At 40.6% G+C, this 11,811-nt stretch overlaps 1 long non-coding RNA gene across 14 annotated transcripts in view; it reads right to left on the reverse strand.

Annotated features, from left to right (window-relative positions):
* LOC308200283 overlaps positions 1-11,811 on the reverse strand; it is a 60,830-nt gene that overhangs the window by 19,953 nt on the left and 29,066 nt on the right. For 12 of the 14 annotated variants that reach the window (XR_013955417.1, XR_013955420.1, XR_013955421.1 and 9 more), the window contains one exon: positions 11,661-11,779. This is a non-coding gene — a long non-coding RNA (uncharacterized lncRNA). Of the gene's footprint in view, positions 1-11,299; positions 11,434-11,660; positions 11,780-11,811 lie in introns of all 14 variants that reach the window. The other 2 variants (XR_013955418.1, XR_013955419.1) reach the window with 1 other exon arrangement.

Consider the following 11,811-nt stretch of genomic DNA (forward strand, 5'->3'; position numbering starts at 1 on the left):
CATGCTCAGATGTGAGAGTGGTATTTAGGATTGTTGACTGTCTAAAGTAAGAATAATTTTATGCATCAAATAATAGCAATAGTAACGACAATAAATAACACTGAAAATGGAATTTAAGTAATGTTATTTATAACCATGTGTTTTACAGCTCAAATGTGCTAATAAAAGAAAAACATGGCACCAGACTAGAGCTAGTGCTCTTCTGTAAAGCCCTGAGACAGAGTTTGAAACCAACTTTTCATTCTATCCGTGAATCTAAGAACAGATTAGATCACACACTTTAGGCTTGAGTAGCATATAAATTGTCAGGAAAAAATATAGGTAGCCTGAAGCTACCAATAAAAATTGCAGTACTGCCAAATGCTCAGACTTTGTGAACCAGCTGATCTTTTTCCCCCTCTAGAAGGATTTTCATATCAATCTCATGCTAAACAAATCAAAAAGTATTGCACTAGTAAAACCTGACTTGGCGTACTGCTGTGATTTTACACAGCAAACACTCAACCTGTTCTCATCCCTAGACAACCAGATGTTATGGTTGTGTGTCAGGAGAACAACTCTAGTCATTGAGCAGACAGGAAAAAAAAAAGACTAAAAAAGGCATCTTTTTCAGGATGAACTGTAATACGGCCAAGCTGCCGTACCTCGCACCTCCTGGCCACGTGGTTAAAACAAGCACCAGAGCACTTTGTACTCCCAGCTTTGTGGGAACAGAAACACCAGCACACTTGCCACTGTGGAGTTAGACTTCAAATGAGGCTGAAATGATTACATGATATAAAACAATGAGTTTCCTGAGAATGGGCTTGAATGGGAGTGACACCGAGCAGCGACCAAGGAAATATTGCTCTAAGACAGGCATGCAGCGTGCCCTCCCTCTGAGCAAGGCTGACAGTGGTCTCCACTAGAGGCCCAGATCTTTGTCTCAATTTTATTACGAAGAATATTAGCTCTGAATGTAATTTCCTAACACAGCGGAATCAGTGTTGAGGAATGGCATAAATATTTATCATCTGCTTTCTTGAGAAAGTGGCCACTGCACCTTTTTGTCATTAGTGGTGAGCTCAGGCTATCAGCTGTGTGTGTAATTCCTCCTGCCTTAGCAGTGCAGCACAGGAGATCATCCCAGCAGCACAGCTCTACTGAGTCTCTCTGAGGCATTTGGACAGTCATTGCCCGCCTGGGGTTCACCTTTCCTCTGAGAAAAATAGGTATCGTTCCTTCTCACTCGATACATCTCGAGGTAAGGCATGCATGGCTTGCATTGAAATCACAATGGCTGCTTGCTGATTTCAATGGGTTACCTCATCTCAGGCACTTCGAAAAGACAGTTCTCAAAAGACAATCAACATTTCTTGAGGAAGATCAGTCTCCCTGCTTCATGCTGAGCATCTCTCAGGATAGAGCTACCTTTTATGGCTTAGGTGAGGAGACGCATCAAAAACGTGTTTGTTTTCCACCCAAGCAAGCCAGCATTTATTCTGTCTCAGGTTTTTGTTATTGCTAAGATACAGATATTCACATTCTAAGAAACACGTTCCAGTTTTTAATGTCACTCCACAGACCTCATGCCATAACACACACACAATAAAGTCACTGAAAATCAAAAAATTTACATCTTATGCACGGATGTAACTTTGTATGAACAAACAAAGCCTTCCCCAGCGGCTCCCACATTGGTGAGTTTCTAGAGGGAAGCAGTGAGCAATTCCTAAACTCACCAAAGGTAAAACCAAAAGTTTTCTTACTGCCTAAAGCTGCTGCAGGAAGTGCACCATAAATTGTAGATTAAATCTGACTTCTCTTGGGTTTCTGTGGCACACAGAATTAAGACTTGTGTAAAGCCCTGTAACATCATGGAAGAAAGAGAGATAAAAGCTACAAAACAGTAAATATTCTCAAAAAAAGACAGCTGCGCATAAAAGTACAGCTCACAACTAAAATAACTGAAGCCCAGAGACTTTCCCTGGACTTGAGCAACAAGATTTTTGTTGTGGTCATCTTCCAGAAAAAAAAAATAAAGCAATGAATGAATTCATCATTTGTGAGACAAAGTAAAATATTCCCTGCCCTGTTTTAAAATGTACATACAAGCATCCACACACAGACACACAATTTGGGGGAATGAAGACAAATCCTGACATGGCAAAGTGCAACCAGCTGACGATATTCTAAGACATGTACCCCGAGGGCAGAAATCAGCCCTAGCGGCCGGGCAGGCTTCCCCTGCCATCACTCACCTCCGCTGATAAGCAGTCCTGCCAGCGGCGTTACGGGGCTGCTCCTGGAGCTGCTCCTGCAGCTTATCTCAGCTGCCTTCATTTCTGTGAAATCCTGGCTGCAAATGTAACAGCTCACTTACTTTCTGTAAGGTTTTCTAAAAATCAGGACACCTATGACAGCCGCTGTTCAGCAAATGTACTTTTTTTTTTTTTACCTTTTCCTAGAAAACAATTACCAAGAAAATGATTGGAACAGATGTAATTTATGTGGACAAGCAAATACGTTGCAATGTAGCTACGGTACGAGACAGGCTCAGCACCTCCATGTACTGAAAGAGGAAAGATCAAGAGTTATTATGCTCAAGAGGATGAGGACAAGGTTGTCACCATTCAGCACCATTCCCCTACATTGCCAGGGGCAGGCACATTTCCATACGGCTGGTAACATTAATTAAGATTGCCTTTTAGGGAATTCCTGAAGGGATCCATGCTATCCCAGAAGTTAAACACTGCATAAGCAGAAACATGCAAACAGTGCCGTTTTAAAATTTGTGAGGCAGAACACCATCCCACCTACATCAAAATAAATAAATAAGAGATGAAAGAAGAGAAGAAACAAAGCCACAGAGAGAAGAAATATGAAAATCACGTCCTTTTAGTAATATCTTTACTATTGTTCATAGATATGTTCCAGCATCTACCTACCTACCTGCTTCAGACAAATGTTTTTTTTCCTATCAATTAAAACAGAGAGGAATTCTGAAAATAGAAGTAAAGCAGGCATCAGTGAGGGCTGCAACTGCCCTACAAACAGCATCCACCCAGGACAGGCAATGGCCATATTTCAGCCTGAACCCCTCTGCATTTCTTCATTTTTTTCCTTTTCTCAGAGGTTATGATACTTCCTCACTTTTTGGTTTCTCTCCATTCTCATTAAATGATACTAAACCTAATTTTTTGATAAAAATCGCAGTCTGAGTCTACAGCAAAGGGACTGCTCTCAACTTGGCACCTTCTGCTTTCATATTAAAGTAGGGAAATAAAAAAGAAAAAGAAAAAAAAAAAGGATAAATGCAAAAGCAGAACTGGTAAAATCAAATGCCTCTATTAGAAGCGTTCCCCCAGTCTTCTAAAGCCTTTGTGAGCTTTATTAAAACAAATCTTACAGACTAGTCCTGGGTAGCTGACACAGCTGACGGGGTGGAGGAGCGGTGGCATGAGGGAACCCCAAGGCCTGCACTTGCAGCCCCTGCCAGAGGAAGGGAAGGAGGTGAGCATCGCTGCACTCCAGCAAGCTCTCAGCAATGCACGGGCCCCTTGAGGGCTGTTAGAGGTTCATAAAAATCAGATTAGGTCAGCTTCTGCTGGGGACGTGTGAGCCATCGGGCTGCTGTTGAGCTGTGTCACAGCCACCAACATTCACCTTTGCCCTTTCTCCTGTGGTGACACTGCTCAAACACAAGCACTGGATCTCCTTCTAACCTGGATATGGAGGCTTTCAGCTCCTGTAAATCTTCATCACAGACACCTGCATAACATCAGGGCTACTGCGTGCATGCTAGGAAGAAAAGCGTGCTCTGACCTTAAACGCTGTAGTCTCCTGGGCTTACTTCCAGTGCCTCCCTATGTGTTCCCATTTGGGGCAAGCTTGTATTTTCCACCGGCTTTGAACACGCAAATAAACCAGCTCACCAGCTTCAGAAGCGCCCGTAGACTCATAAACAGTTAGCTGCAGCTGTCATTTTACACAAATGTTTCTCACTGTGATCAACTGGAAATGCAATGTGTTCCTCATTGAAATCATGCTTAATTGCAGCTAATTCCGGTGCTATCAGAGGAAACGTTTGCACATTTCCTTATCGCAGCCCCACTGGCAGACACTGACATTGGTTTCCCATTTATTTTATACCCAGTTCAAAGCTGCCTTCCTTGAAATTCTCCACAGACCGTTTCCAGTCATCTTCACAGATCTTGTGCCCATGCTAGTTTTCATTGAAGTCACTCGGCAAATTTCCATTGATTTTAATTGGACAGGCTGTTTAACCTTTTTTCGTCTGGCAATGAAACATGCTAACAAACAATTCAAAATCACATAGCTTGGGTCTCTTATTCTATGGCAATACTGAACATCAGCTCATATCCATCCTATGTTTTACAGAGATTTACAAATAACCACCCTTTCATGCATTTTTCTCTTGATATATACACCGCTTGTGAAACTGCATTTTGCTTTGAGATTTGCTTGAACAGGACTTTTGGAAACAAAAAAATACTTTGCATTATATGTTATACTGACATATAATGTATTGTATCTTGATTAGTTTGCCTAGTAGTCCCTCCCCTGACCCCAGGAATAATATCATAATTCTCACATAATTATGAAAATGGTAGGACATACCACAAGCATTCAGACTGTCCAAGTTTATTTTTATATTTTGTTTTAATGCTGTCCAAAGTACCAGACTATCTGAACTCCCAGACTTGCTTCCACGCAATGGAAGAATTATAGGAGGTTGAAAAGAGGACATCTACATGGTCCTCATCCTTTTCAAGCTAATTGGAAATAAAAGAAGAGAACAGGAAGATGGCTGGAGAAGTCCTGTTGGGTGGCAGCGGTGAAGGAGATTTGCCAAGTCCCACAATAAAATGCCTCAACTCCAGGCATCTCCCAGGGCTGGCACTCCCTTCCTGCCTTCCATTCCCTCTTGGGAAGGAGGATTCCTTATCTTTGTCAAGTTCTATGAATATTTTGCTTGCAGTGTTAACAAAGGTCTGATTTCACTCAAGGGCTGTGACTGAGCCTATTCAGGGTGGTTATTATGACTGCAGGAGCATACGCCAAGAGTAAGATGCCTTCTATGGTAATGAAAAGAAAACCACAACAAAAGAAGTCCAGAAAGTTCAAGTCTACCTCAGATTCACTGGTTTCTGTGCTATTCTTTCATGCTATTCATTTACTCACAATGAACTGCTGCAGAATTTGAACACACTTGCTCTGTTTTTTCCTCTATACAAAACAAGGTTGATTCAATGAAGAAAAAAAAGCCAGGCTGCCTCTTTGAGATTCAAGTATCTTGATACAGATACTACCCAACAGATAAGTGAAGTTCATTAATTACCTGGATTGCTCACAAAATTAAGTCCTACTAGCATCAAATTCCAAAATATTTGTCTCTGAAAGAGCGGTACTTAATAGGCAGTGCTGAACGTTTAATATTCCTCTACATCCAATAGAATGTTTATTGCATAGGTCTGTCATGATATTACTGGGAAGGATTAGATTAAAAAGCTAACCATCTGTAAACTGAGCCATGTTTTTAATGGGAAAAAATAAAAGCTAGCAATCATGTGGTGAAGTGCACCAAAATGTTAACTGCTTACAGCCACATGCTTCTGAACTAGTGGATAGGGTGATGCAGATAAGGTCTAATAAAATATCTTTACAGATAGCAGGAGCATCATTGACAGAACTGGAAATTAAATTCCAATGGTAAAATACTGAGAATAAGTGATGATAACCAAACTTGAAAGAATGACGTTTCTCTTTCTGGTTTCAGGAGCTGGCTGTTAAAAAAAGAAAGAAGAAAAAAGTCCAAGTGATGTGAATGAGCATGTAGAAACAAAGTCAAACAAAAGAATGAACAAACAAAAACTATCATCACATTCCTCATAAAATGTGGAGCTCATGGCTCATAGAGCCTTCCTTAATACATAAGGAAATCAGTACTGGTTTTAATCTAATGAATCCCAAAATTAGGTTCTCAAAGTCACACGGAGCAGTCCTGATGAGACCCCCTAGCTTATGCTTCTTACTCTTCAATACAAAATGTCCTCTCAAATGCCATAATGAGAGCTTGCAGGAATGAGAGTCTGGGGAATTTTAAAGTGTTAGAAACATGCAACTATTGTGGATTAGTATTCCACACAGAGCCATCATTTGCAGTGTTTGCACTCATTTTAACATTCCTTTTAAATTAAAGGCACAATAGGTAAGCTGGCAGCATGCAGATGGCTTAAAGAGTTTAAAACATCCTTATTCATAGTTTGAATTTTTTATAACAGAAGCTATTTAGAACCCAATTTTTGTGCTCTTTGAAAGGTAACGGGATTTGTTCTGAACACTAAATTCAGCAGGAAACCAACAGGTAATTTGGATTAATGGGTTTGCATATTTTAAATACAAATAATATGAGCTAATAATATCCCTTCAGATATTCAAACGTACCTTGAAATACAGACATCTAGCTGTGTAGGAAAGGCTACAATGGAACAAAACCGCATCACTATGGAATAGGCATGGCAGAAATGTGCCACAGTCCTGAAGTAGATCCAGGAGAGCGCTGCTGCACTCAAATGCATACAGCTGGGGGCAGTTGAATGATGCAGACACTACTCAGTAGGGTACTTTTCAGTAGAACTTGGGAAGTTGAAGTGTATAAAGGTAATCAGACATTTAGCAAAATAATAATAAAAAAATAAAAAATCTAAAGCCTGTGGAGTCTGTCAGCAGCAAACACTGAAGGAAGGCTCAACTCATGCTATAAAAGTGTCCCTTCCATTTGTAATTCTAAGTCCAGCCCCATCTTCAGAGGTTGATTGAAATTCTGAGAAATTAGCATGCATTTGATATATTCTGGTTTATAGTCTGCTGGTTTCCAGTAGTGATGGCCCAGGTTTGCTTTCCCTCTCTGTCTGAAGAGGATCTAACACGTCAGAGGAAAATATATTGCCAAAGAGCAATGGGACAAACTGTAAACTCAGCCAGAGATGGAGGATGCTCTTTGCTTAGAGTAAGGCAGGGAAATTGGGGCTTTCCTCTTATCTCGCTGTTGTGTCGTTGTACCAAAGGAAACTGCTGCTGTTGCCACCTTGAAAGAAAAGGTCATAGAGCAAGCCCCTGAGAAGACTTGTTGCCCACCACAGCCCATCCTGCATGGTAGGGACAGTGACCAGCTCAGGTGTATGGCATGTATTGCCTGCTCCTTTGGGGGCAGCTCTAGGCATGGAATATTAGCATCAAAGGCAAGGTGACACATTCATTTCTTTCTCTGTCTTGGTGCCTTAAAAAATTCCTGTCCCTTCCACAGTGTTTAAGTTGCTGACTGTAGGTGCCTATGAGCACATTCGCAATGGAGTGTCACAAGTTCTACTTGCTAAGTAGTACAGTGCCACAATCTAGGGGGAGGAAACAAAAAAACCAACAATCCAAACAAACTTACCTTATTATCTTGCTGTCAATTATCCTTGATGGGTAATTGCACCAGTGGCCAGAGGGAAATGCTGGCAGGTGTAATTGCTGGCTTCTTTTTCCGAGGTTATAACCTCAGACTTGCACACCCTGTTGTCAGGTACGCACACACACATAACATTGAATAAATTATAAGCTTCTGCCCTGCATAAATAAGGAAGCTTTTAATTTAAACTGGATAATTTTACTTGCTAAAACCATTTTACTTCCACTGCTTCTCTAACTGTGCTGGGTGATGGGAGCAAAGACCTTTACAAACCATGTGGTCTCTTGTTAGAACATACAGGTGCTAGTACAGAATATCATACGGAAAAGCATTTATGTGGAAAAACGTTGCATGCTGAGTTGACAAGAATCTACTTGTGCATATTACAAAAAAGTACAGGGTAGTTTAAAACTGACAATCCATTACTAGAAATCCATCTTTTACTTAGGATGATAAAACAAGATTGAATTATAGATTTCACAGCAGCAATTCCTACATTCTGCATTTAAATCCATGCCTTCTGCTTCCCCAAAGCTTTTTAATCTATTCATTTGAAATGAATGTTCATGCTCAAAAATTGCCTCAGTTTATGAACATTTTCATTTTAGGAAACGTGACAACACAATTCCCCAAATTGTTCAGAGACCTTGTTAAAAGGAGCGCTCTCATCAAAACCTAATTTTCTACATTTATTTATTTATGGTCAGCTTGATTTGTAAACAAGTGCATGCCCCAAGTGTGCAGCTGCATTTCCTCCTTAATTCAAATTTGCTGAGTGTGATCATATGTAGTTATACTTTGGGCAAGATGATGATTTTAGACACTTGCATGCACGTATGAATGATCATGAAGCCCTCCTAATCCAGTTTGCCTCACAAACAAATGGGATGTTTGCTATCCACATTCTCCCACCAAATTAAATGTCTTACATGAAGCGATTTAAAATTGAGGTTTCCGTTCCCTGTACTATGATCATCACTTTATCTCACAGTTCGACATCTGTAAATATTGGCCAGTTTCTTCAAACTGATTTTACCCCAGAAAGGGGTACCAGCACGAGCCCAAATCCTGATTGTTGCTGTTTTCTGCTCATTTCACTTTGATAATTCAGCTATAAATAAAAACACTTCGACCAGTCAAAAGCTTGCTGGACTGAGCAGCCTGGGCCAAACCTCGTGTCACTCTTCCTAAATAGCCGGCCCAAACTTGCAAACAGATGTGTGTGTGGGAGAGAGAAAGACTTCCTAACTCTCAGCAATAAATCTGAAAAAAGTTAAACATTCAAACTCCACCAAATGTTAATCAGTCTGCCACCTTTTGTTGTTCTTATGAATGACTGTAGTCAGGCTATTTAAAGCAAGTGATGCATTCAGTTGTTAATTGTAAGTGCCCATTGAGGGCACCTCAAATGAACCACAAACTCCCTTCAGTTCTCATCCCCCCTTCCCAGCAAAGGGCTGGACAGACTTTTAGAAAGTACAAGAAGTTCATCGACTAAGCCAGCAGAGTCCTTCAGAAATTATTATTGAGGGCAATCTTGGAGGAAAGAGGAAACACAAGTATTTTAGTAGCTTTTATTTCTCACCCAAGCCTACCGTGGCTCTGCACTTGTTCTCAGACCGCAGCAGCAGCCACATGTCCTGAAGCAAAGACTGCCCAGGCTCTGTCCCCAGGCAGCCACTGTTCCTACATGTCCCCTGCCCAAGCCAGGGAAGAGGTGTCCCATGTGAGGAGACGTGACTACACTCTTACTGCAGTGGTCAATATTTTTATTTTTATTTTTTCCCCACAAGGACACAAGTGTTATTCCATGCCTCAGACTTTTTCCTACCTGTTCGATTCTCTGCTCAGGCAGGGCCAGAGGCTGTGCGCCATCATCCCTTAAGTGTTATTTTATATGCTAGAAAATCTATTTCAGCCCACTACATAAATATTGAAGTACTGGTCTTGTGGAGATTCATGAATGATTTCAATTTAAACAGCCAGTCCCAGTAATTTCAGAGGGCTTATTTGCAGAGTGTAAAAGCAAGTATGGTCACGTGCATTGGCCATGCAGTGCAATAACTGGCTCAGCACATATGTGCCAGATAAATGTAAGAAAGCACCTGTACTATCCTTTGGAAAGCCCATACAACCATCTGCGGGATTTGATCAGAAATTGAAAAGAAAACCGTGTTCGTGGAAACACCATGTGCCAGTGGAAGGAGTCACAGAACTTGTTCCTTTAACCTGAGCAACGTCAAAGGGAAACAAAACAAGGTTGGTGCTGTCAGAAGATGTGACAGTCTTCTAAGCCTCTATTTGTGAGTCTTCCCGCTTCAGATTCAAAGCAGAAGGATGTGAAAAGGTGCCACCACTGGCACAAATGCCTTTTGTATGGCCCTGGCCATGAGCAGTCACTCTGAGCTCAAAGCCCCAAGGGGGAACAAGAGCTTTCATCAACAGGACATCACCGTGACCCCTCTGGAGCCTCTCCCAGGCTGGAGAGCACTGCACAGCCTGGGCTGAGCCAGGCAGCACAGTTAGTACAGGTGATGCAGAGCTGAACAGTATCAGCATGACAATGCTATCTCAGCCCATGTCATTAGCTAAATATATAGAGAGAGTTTATGTATACATAAACCGGAACGCTGAGGCCTTAGGGATACATAATAAGCATTTTTACCAAGAACAAACATCCATACCTAAATCTGAATTTATACAGTCTAAATTTATACAGTCTAGAAACTTCAGTTATGTAAACTGAAAGCATATCAAGCAACATTTCTGCCAGACTGCCATACTGGACACACCAAGTGGTTTAACAACACAAGTCTACTCAGCCTGTCCAAGTACATCCCACAACTGTTTCACCTCTATTACATTTCAAACCCTGTCATATACAGCTTGTGGCAGAAAGGGTTTTTTCATAAGTGAAGGTGAACAAACTCCATCTCCCTGAAAATGGTAGAAGCAAACATTTCTTTGGTCATTTTTTCTGCTTTTAATTGGAGCTGCATTCACTATTTCTGTCTAATCACTCCATCCTCAACACACGCACCGATACCCTCAGCTCCTTATTTGCAGGCACCACAAAATACATGTTAATGAATCAACCCCATGACGTAAGAGTTTTTGGCAGTAGTTTTCACAACAGCCAGCTTGTATTTGTTTTTAATCAATGTGTAACAAAAAATAATAATGAAAAATAATAATGATCTTACAGCTGTTTCAGTAGAAGTGTTATTACCTTCAATGGAGATAAAAATTCTGGGAAAAAAATGATTTATCTCCATGTTCAGTACACTTCCCAAATATTTTGAAATTTTAATTCAAGTAAAAATATATTTTGTCCAAAAAAGGATCTTCAAGTAAACGACACAAACGTTGACTTAAAATTTCCTTTTGTAAATAGCCCACACAGATTAGTTAAAGAAGGTTGCATTTGTATTAGTAAAGCTGTTTTTTTAATAGGTGGTCCAAGCACAAGAAGAGTGGTTGCCAGTTTCCCTTCTCCCTATTTCCTTGTGAGTGAAAGATCTGATACGGCTGCCTGTAAACATAGCTGGTGTAAGTACTAAGCAACCAGATTTGATTTCTAAGGAATTTTTTTCTACTGGCATTTAGGTGCTACATCTTTGTAGAACGAGAGACACTTCTAGGCACCAGCACTACCTTTAACAGAAGCTTTTAAGCTTCTCATTGAAGAGTCAGAACAAGAGCTAAAACCTGGATCTTCATGCAGCCTGATTTAGCAGCCGCCGTACTTCACAAAATCAGAATTCTATTACCAAAGAAACCATGCCAATGACGATATTACACAGCATGAAATCACTCCGACATCTAATCTTCTAAGGGACTTACATGCCCGAAAGAATCAGGAAATCTATGCAGTCATCATTTGTAATTTTTTTTCCAGTTTCCAAGCTTAAAGCAGATACAAGTCTGTCTTCTGAACCCTGCATGCATTTCAGCATTGTTCAACATAAGGAACCATTCTGTATTTGAAAAGAAATCACGTTAAGATTATAAATTAATATTAACAACAATTCCAACACTCTCACTGTCTTCATAAAGAAACAGGTCTGAGAATGAACTTGAAAGGAGGTGGATTACAGCAGATACAGACTACAGTTCCTAGTATATTGTTTTTAGAAAAGTGGAATAACAATAAGGCCTGGAGGTATTATCCATTTTCTACATTCTTTTCATAGCATTTTCTTACCTTTTGCAGTGGCACAAGCCCATCACATCCAGCTCTCACAAAGTTGCTGAGACTCAGCATTACCTGGAAGCACTTGTGACACTGACACCAATCCACAGCCCCAGCTCTGCAGCTTACACCTGTGAATGCACAGTTAATTTTTTTTATTAAA

This window comes from Anser brachyrhynchus (assembly GCF_964034855.1).
Source record: "Anser brachyrhynchus genome assembly, chromosome: 10".
Taxonomy (NCBI): Eukaryota; Metazoa; Chordata; class Aves; order Anseriformes; family Anatidae; genus Anser; species Anser brachyrhynchus.